Below are 8,965 nucleotides of genomic sequence, written 5' to 3' on the forward strand. Positions count from 1 at the left end.
TAAATTATCGGAAACATTGTTTTCAGATGTGTGTTGTGCAGATACTCTTGGCTTAGTGTGACTCATTTTGGTACCAAAAACTTCTTCAGCAAACTTTTGCCTCGTACTCCCCAGGGCTATAGTGATGAATATGTGTGCACTTTACTATACCGATCTCTTTATATAAACAATCCCATTTGGGAAGCCTCTTAGAAATTATCATACAATTAAAGCAGTACGTAACAAGGAATTTAATTCATTATTGATGACTTATTAAACTAGATTGATTGTGTTATAAGATGTTTGAAGAAGTTGGCAAGTAGCTGCATGAATGTATTAGGAATGGATTGCTCATTTCGTCTTTACATAGCTTGGTTCTCCTTTGTATATAACAGGTGATGTGCCCTGTTCAGTGAATTCTGTTTCACAAATTGGAGCCAATCAGAGTCTTACAGCCTCAATTAGAAACGGAAAAGTAGTTGTTCTGTGACAGAGTCGACAAAGTGGCAACAGAAAACTGCCACAATCATTGCCAAAAGCATGGGTAAGACTGGCTTGAGTGTTCAAGTTGGGGTTTGTAAAGAAATTTACAGATGTAACTCTGACATTGTTATACTGCAGTTTGTCAATTGATGCTCCACAAACATACATCTGCAGCTTCAACTGCCAACTAAAAATAAAGACAGCAAGACAGCACATCAGTCACTGATGGGTAAGAGTAAAATTAACATTCCTAAAGTCAAACTGGCTGTCAAAACAACAACACTACAAAGCTTGATCTGTGCTGGCTTAAATTATGCAAAACAATGATGAGCAGGTAACAAGCACTTTTGATCTAAATTTCTCTGTACTGATCCAATTTCTGACATAAAAATCCTGGAATTATTTGTAAAAATGGACCAATGTAGCTTCAAATGACATGATAACCCTGGTTGCCACTACACCACATATAAACATCCTGTGAGTAGTCAAGACGAGAGGAACCGACTCAGAGGGTTTGCATTGTTTAATGTGTGTTACTTGATAACTATTAAATAAATTAGCTGTTTAATTCACAAACTCTGCTTCGTACATTTCTACTGTATGCCCAAACAAACCAAAGCATTGAGGAAATATTCAAGATGTTAGGTTTGGATCTGATTTGATGATACATATCATATCATGTCAAACTTGGCACTGAAGGTATTGTTTTCATGTTCCCTGTGACAAATGAAGTACCTACCATAGTAGTTTTAATCATCTGTCATCACCATGAGGTTCACAAACCTAAATATAAATACATATAAATCTGTGTACAAATTTACAAATCTGGTTGTCTTCTGGCCAAAGTTCCATTTGTTGAGATGACTTGGGATAGATACCTGATGTGGATTCCGTTTTTATAACAGTTTTGGTATTTACATGACATTTAAAATGTTACTCTAATGTGGGTGACAACCTGATTCTAGTTTTGTGTATAGTCTGAGTCAGACAGAGAGAGAGAGAGAGAGAGAGAGAGGTTCCTCTCTTTGAGAAAAATAGCTAAAGGGATTCTTAACCCTTAATAGTTTAATTCAGTTGTTTAGCAAAATGGTTTAACTAATTGAGTTAAAGTATCTCTCAAATTAATGTTTGACTATTAGGCTGAATACCAAAGCCAGCAAAGCTGATAAACCTCTGCTGATACCGTCTCAGTGTTTATACGTTGGGCCAAAAAGTGACTGAATTGATGATAAACCTTCAGATCCCTTGGGCTCCAGTCTGTCCCATGAATCTCAATTAAGAACAGGATCTGTTAATAGAGGTGATTAGGCTTTGCTTGTCATATCACCAGAAAAGGGGGTGGATTAAGGCAATTACAAATCATCATTTTGAACATTGTACTCGTGTATTCACAACCTTAGAGAAAGAACTCCGGGCAGTGATTCATCCAGGATCAGACTAAAAGCAGAAAAATGCATTCATTACATTAGATTATATTTGGCAGGAGTCCAGGGGCTTCTTATTGGACCTTGCCTATGGCTGGCAGATGTATTGTCAGTATACAGAACCTAAATTACTGGCCAGTGGGCATGTAGATGCCACAAACACATGGGACCTTGGTATATTTTCTTTACACTGCATTTTGTTCCAGGATCCATGAGCTCTTGTGATGGGTGGATGTGGTTAGTGTTGGCAGGAGCGACAGTGCGGAATGCTAATTGTTTTGAAGGGCACAGGATTCATTGGTTGTTATGGTAACAAGAGACTGTGCACAGGAGTGCAGGAGAGATATGGCCAATCAAATAAAGAAGAACGTGAAGACAGACAGACAGACAAAAATAGAGATAGATAGATAGATAGATAGATAGATAGATAGATAGATAGATAGATAGATAGATAGATAGATAGATAGATAGATAGATAGATAGATAGAACAGACTTCCCTAGGAACAGAACGTGAGACAGAAAGATAGATATGCCTGTAAAACCCACACTGTTGTGAACAGGATACGCTTGTGTCTGAAGTGGTAGTGGGAGAGCTGGTTTTGTTGTGTAATTTCAACAGAGAATTGAAAAAAATATATATAAATAAATCAACTTATTAAACAAGGAAAGAGTTGTAACCAAAAAAACATAAAAATGGGGTTTTGATTCTCTTTGTTTTGCAACAACAGCTTCAGGAGTAGTTTGATTGCGATTGTGGCTTGGGAAAGAAATCAATAAATATTTTCAAGAGGTTACCAATGTTTACAGTGGTGAACAAATAACTTTTAAGTATAAGTCTAGCGCAGCTTCAAAATGATCAGTAATTAAAGCTTAAAAACCACTACAAACTTCGCTGTGGACACTTAAGAAAAGGTGAGCATCTCTTGCCAAGAACTCATTATGTCAGTTATGGATAAAGGTTCAGTGTTCTTATTAGATGAAGGAATCCTGAACATCTGAGTCTACAATTCTGTTAGAAAGCTGCAATGATATGTTGAAGTGTAAAGCACTTAAAAGGAATACACTATAATGAGGGTCTTTGTACAGTAAGACTCTGATGGTCTCTCAAGATTAAAAGGTCAAAACCAACACGGGAACTTGAAAGTTGTGATTCTTACAACTGGGTAATCAGCAATGGCTGGTATATCTTAACATTTTTCCATGTCTCAATCACTACTTACACAATAATAACAAACCACTACAGGCTAAGTATGGATGATAACCACTTCCTATAGATAGCCCTGTTTATATACTATGAGATAGAGGCTAATTGGCAAACAATGTTGAACAATGTAAGTATTCATTCCTCTATGACTCAGTAAAGAGTGGGCACAAGGATGAATGCAAAAAAAGAATGTAACACAGTGAAACACATGAAGTACAGGATGAGGGATTTCTCCCATCTTTGCAAGAAACAATGCCGAGACTACATGTTAAGTCACTTCAGTCTGGGATGAACGCAACTACAGTCAAAGTACATTTTACTCATTACATTCATTACAATCATCATACAAACACATGTTCAGCTGCTCAAAGATTCCCCTTCAGCACCAGTCCTTTTAAGAACTTCACTATAGGAAGTAGTTAGTAGAGAATATTCAAAATCAGTATATGAACTAAACATCCATCTGACTCAGTCACATTCACTGGATCAAAGTAGAATAGAATGAGTGTGATCTTACAGCAAGTAAATTGTATTCATTAATTTTGTGAAAATGGTGCCACTTCACAACTTGTCACAACATTGTCTGTTTTGCATGTGACCTGCTTCCCTTGATTCTCATTACCTTCTATCCTTCTGTTCTTAAAACTGCATTTGTAAATCAAAACAGTCAATTTACAGTTTCATAAAACTCTGCTGGGGCTTTCCACTGGACTTGTAGGTAGTCTATAAGGTTTATACTTTTGGCTTGGATGTCCATTCAGAGAATGCAAGGTGCAGCGTAAAGACGAAGCTACAAGTTAACTACTTAAGAAAAGCAGAAAGTCAGCCCAAGATTACCGACTCATTTATTACTCAGCAAAGGCCGTTTAAAATCTCATAGGAAAAATTCTCCCTCCTCGTAGAGGTGGTGGCATCATAAAGTCATTGCTCTGCAGAGAGGCATATTGGATCCACAGTTACAACACAGCGGAGTCTTTGCCATTAATGAATTCTCACATCTGTCACGGTTCCTCGGAATTATCAAACTTGACAGATATTCATTGAGACACTTTTGAACATTTTTGCTCTTGAAACTTAAGAGAGGTTTGTTTTGTCTCTGACAAGATGTTCGCCCTATGACATAATGAATAGTCTGATTTGTCATATTTTCTCTGGGCTGTCACTTTTGACAGGTACTTTCTGTACTTCTGTTCCTGTAACTTTAAAAAGAAGCCTGTGTCCCTTTGTTTTTGCCGTGGTGCTGGGGGTGTGGCATTGCATTTATTATCGAATAGATTTGAAATCCTCTCTAACCACTTATCTAATGACAGCTGTGTCCTGGTTTAGGTTTGACTCATGGCTTTGTCCACTTGGATTCTGACAAAAACAAAGTATTGTGGAAAAAGTCTGCACAATAAAAAACAATGAATAAAGCAGCGCACTCGACTGCGCTCAGGTAGTCTGGCAAGTTAAAATCTATTCTGTGGGTAACTTTGTGTCAGTGTTAAGATTTAAAAACAGGAGTAGTCTGGCAGCCCTGTTCTACATGAGGTCACGTTATCTAATATATGCAAATAAAAACCTGTTATAATAGTCCACCTTGCTGGAAGACATAAATTCGTTTTTCTCAATGTTATTTGCAGACCTTCAACTCTTGCTATTCGCTAGAGAAGATAAAATGTTTGTATAGTTGCTGCCTTGATGTTTAGCTAAACTAGATCTGAATCAATTAAGGCACTAACAACATTTTTGTTCATTCAATTGTTTGGAAATTGAAAGAAATTGAATTGGCTCCAGCTCTTTACTTGCACTGAACATTAACAGAGTGCATCTATGGGGTCATAGTCTTTTAACTAAAGAACTAAATAAACTTGAATGTCGTCAGCATAGCGGTGACATGCAACATTATTGTCACACATGATTTACCCTGGAGGGCGCATGTACAAATTCAATAATAGTGGCCCAAGAATAATCCCTGGGGGACATAAGGCAGGGGCTTCTGGTCAGATTCATGTTCACCAGTGGGAGCAACACTGCCCCTGCCTTCAAGATATGATCTGAATGAACTGAAGACTGTATCAGATAATCTCATCCACCTTTCCACTCTGTCAAGATGTATTTTTTATTCCACAGTATCAAAGGCTGCTCTAAGATCAAGCAGTACTAAAACTGATGTTTTACTTGAGTCAGTTTTCTGACAAATGCCTCTCAACACCTTTATCAGTGCAGTCTGAGTGCTGTGATGTTCCTTGAAACCAGAGTGAAATCTGTCCAAAAGGCCATTTACATTAAAAAAAAAAAAGTTAAGCTCAATCAAAACAGCCTTCACAATAATTTCTCCTATAAAGGGAAGATTAGAGATGGCTCTGTAAGTAATTAATATTGAAGGATGTGGACTGCCTTTCTACTGAAGTGATTTTGGAAAAATGCCTGATAGGAGGGACCCACTGACAATTTTCAGTGCATCCATTTCCAGACTACTGAAAACATTTTTGAAAAAGCTGTTTGGCATTGTGTCAAAAAAGCAGGTGGATGAACTGAGATGCTTCACTACGTCCTCCAGAGTCCCAGTATTGATAGCACTGAATGTAGACAATCTAGCCAAATTGTTTCTGTGCAGCTGCAGCTTGCAAGATTGGAAGTCAGGGGCTAACTGTGTTGGAAGGTCATTCAGCTTCTCAGCGATGGCAAACAAATCACAAGAACTGTTGATGTTACAGTTAATAATGACAGCGATAAAGACCTATTTGTTTCAGAATTGTACAGATGAAGCCTCTTTTAAGCGTTGTGATAGTAAATCTGAAAATGTGTTTATCTTCATTTGTTCGCGCATGTCAATAATGTTAATGTGTATTTTATTTGTCAAGTGTCTCAAGCTCAGACCTAGCTAAAAGAAACACTGTGAGTGACAGGCACTGATCTGGTTTGCTATTTTGTTTTTGAGAATATTAGAGGGAATATTAACAATAAGCAGAGTGTAACTGTCAACAAAGTTAGAGCTTGAGGGTCTGTAATCAATCATTTTTCATTGTTGTGTTAACATAAAAATAGTTTGTAGCTAAATAGGTTACGGTGGCTATATTCAAAATAAGGTTGATAAATTCAACTAAGCCTTATTTTTGCTGGTCTTGACTAAAAATAGGTCCTTCAAAATTATCAATACTGTCGATATCAACTGAAATGAAACATTTTACTGAGATGCATGTTTCAGTTATATTGCCCAGGCTTGGGGACAAGTTACTTCTTGTCCCTTCATGACAGGATGTTGAGGTCAGTACCATTCTGGAATTTCAACACATCACACATCCTGCTGCATCTGCATGAATATTTGCAGAGAGCTAATGAGGACACTGGGAAGATGACTGCTATACAAGAAACAGGTATATATCAGGTATGCAGTGCTGATTAAATATGTAGCTTACAAGCTGTCTCGGGTGATGTGCTGACTTTGATATGTGATTGAAATTTTATGAATGATGCATTCGCACAAACTGTTATGATGCCATCAGTGGGAGAGAAGGCATGTTACTCTGCTGTTGTTAGAACTACAGACACATCGTGCACTCTCAGAATTAGTAGACCCTCAAGGAACTCTGGGGATATTCAAGGGAACCTTGCTTGCTTGTGGGGTTCCTGGAGGAACGTCTAAGAGCTCAATCCAGAGAACATATTGCTGGAGGAACCTTGAATAACTCAAAAGGGGATCCTGGAGGATTTTGCTGTAGAGTTAGTTTTAGGCCTAACTGACACTTTACACCTGTACGTGAAATTTAATTCATTTTAAAACTTCTGTTGGCATTAAACTATGGAGTTCTTTTGAACAATATAGAAAATAGGTTTTGTATATTCTGTCCAATCAGCATCTTTTCTCACTTTCTAACAGAGAATTGTGTGCAAATACTCCTGACCCTAATACCAAGCTTCCTATTTGCCTATTGTGACAAATAAATAACTGAAAATAAATAAATATTTTAGAGTAATTTTATTTAAGAACACCTAAATATTGTCTAATATTTTTAGGGGTAACAGAAATATTCTGTGATAACAATAATAGAGTTCAAAGTGGAACCCCAAACCCCATAAAACAGTTCTTCATATATTATTTCAATGGGGTTCCTTGTGATGAAAGGGTCCTGAAATTAACCATTTTAAACTCAAAAGTTTATCAACAGTGGCAATGACAAGGAACCCCAAAAGGTGCACTTGTAAGTGTACAGCAGTGTTACAGAGTGATGACAAAGTATCTTGTACATGTCTAAGCAACATCCACATTAATGAATGAAGTTTCCCTGCAAACCACTGGCCAGAGCATCACACTGTCTCAACCAGCTTCTTACCATAATGCATCAAACCAGGGCATATTCTTCCATTGCTCCATAATTCAGTTCTATTGTTAACATGTCCATTGTAGATGCTTCTGACAGTGGACAGGGGTCAGCACGGGTACTCCTACTCCGGTATGCAGTTCTATTCACAGATGCGCTGTGTTCTGACACCTTTTAAAACCAACACTAAGGTACTCACCAATTTGTGCTTCAGCTGCTCCTCTGTGTCATCAGACCCCATGCGGCCAGCCTTCACTTCCTTTGTGCATCACCCATAACCTTGTTGATCATCGGTTGTTCTTCCTTGGTAGGTACTAACCACTGCATACTGGGAACACCCTGCAAGACCTGCTATTTTACAAATGATCAGACCCATTTGCCCAGCAATTACAATTTGACCCTTGTCAGAATCACTCAGATCCTTACTCTTGCCCATTTTTCCTGTCTCCAACTCAACAGCTTCAAGACCAAATGGCTCAATTGCTTCTTCACATAAGCCAACCCTTGACAGGTGCCATTGTAAAGAGTTGGTCAGTGTTTTTCACTTAACCTGTCACTGGTTTATATGCTGCAGCTGTTAATTCATCTGGAGACTTCTGAAAGTAAATTTTAACACTTTACTTTTATGACTACATGAACGTAAATAGTTAAAATTTATGGAGAAATACAAAATGGTCTTAAGTAAGAATGTGTTGATGATCATCGCCAACTGTTGCTGTTGGATATGCAGATGATCATTTTATCTGCTGGGTTTGTCTCAGAGGCCACTTTTCAGTACAAAGCATGTATTGTGCTGTGACAGGAACCTGGTGTTATTGCATGTGTTAGGAGAAAAAATGATGATGTATATGATGCTACTCATAAAAGTAATGCTAACATAAAGATGCAAAATCAGAGTGACTAAACAATGGTTCCTCACTCCCTTTTAAATCTCTGATATATTGCAACTCAGAGCTACACTCAGCAGCCTCTCCCATTCTTTCTAATAATCATAATAGGGCATCTCATTTCTGTAAAAATAAAATTTGGGCAGCATAATCTAAGTAGTCTGTATCCAAAGAATTACTTGTGTTTGATGAAAAATCCTGTAAATGTATTCCCACAGTCTCCTAATGGGAGCTCACTGTTTATGAAAGTGGCTGTGGGCATCCCTCTGTCTGTATGAGTACTGTCCCAAAAGACCTCTGCAACAGGGTACATGACTATACCCCCCTTCAAAATAAAACAGCTGGTAATGGGCTAAATGTTCAGGAGAATGAAGTACAGATAAGCTATTGGGAGGGCATTATAAAACATGTGGATAATATTACACATATGGTCTGAGATTTGTAAGTGCATGGGCTATTAAGTTAAATACCCATGGGACCTTCCAGCTAACTCAGAAAATTAGCCAGCAAGGTTGGCAGACTGAAAGTCATGAGACATCATGACTCCCCATAGAAAAACAAAATCCTCCCCTCTTTATTTGAGGGTTCTTCTCCAATAAATGAGAAAACCCCTCTTTGTATTTTTGTCAATCAGCAGCAGAATTTAAAGGCCCTTAGGAAATACATTATAAATATATTATATT

This window comes from Stegastes partitus, unplaced genomic scaffold (assembly GCF_000690725.1).
Source record: "Stegastes partitus isolate 25-593 unplaced genomic scaffold, Stegastes_partitus-1.0.2 Scaffold29, whole genome shotgun sequence".
Classification (NCBI taxonomy): domain Eukaryota; kingdom Metazoa; phylum Chordata; class Actinopteri; family Pomacentridae; genus Stegastes; species Stegastes partitus.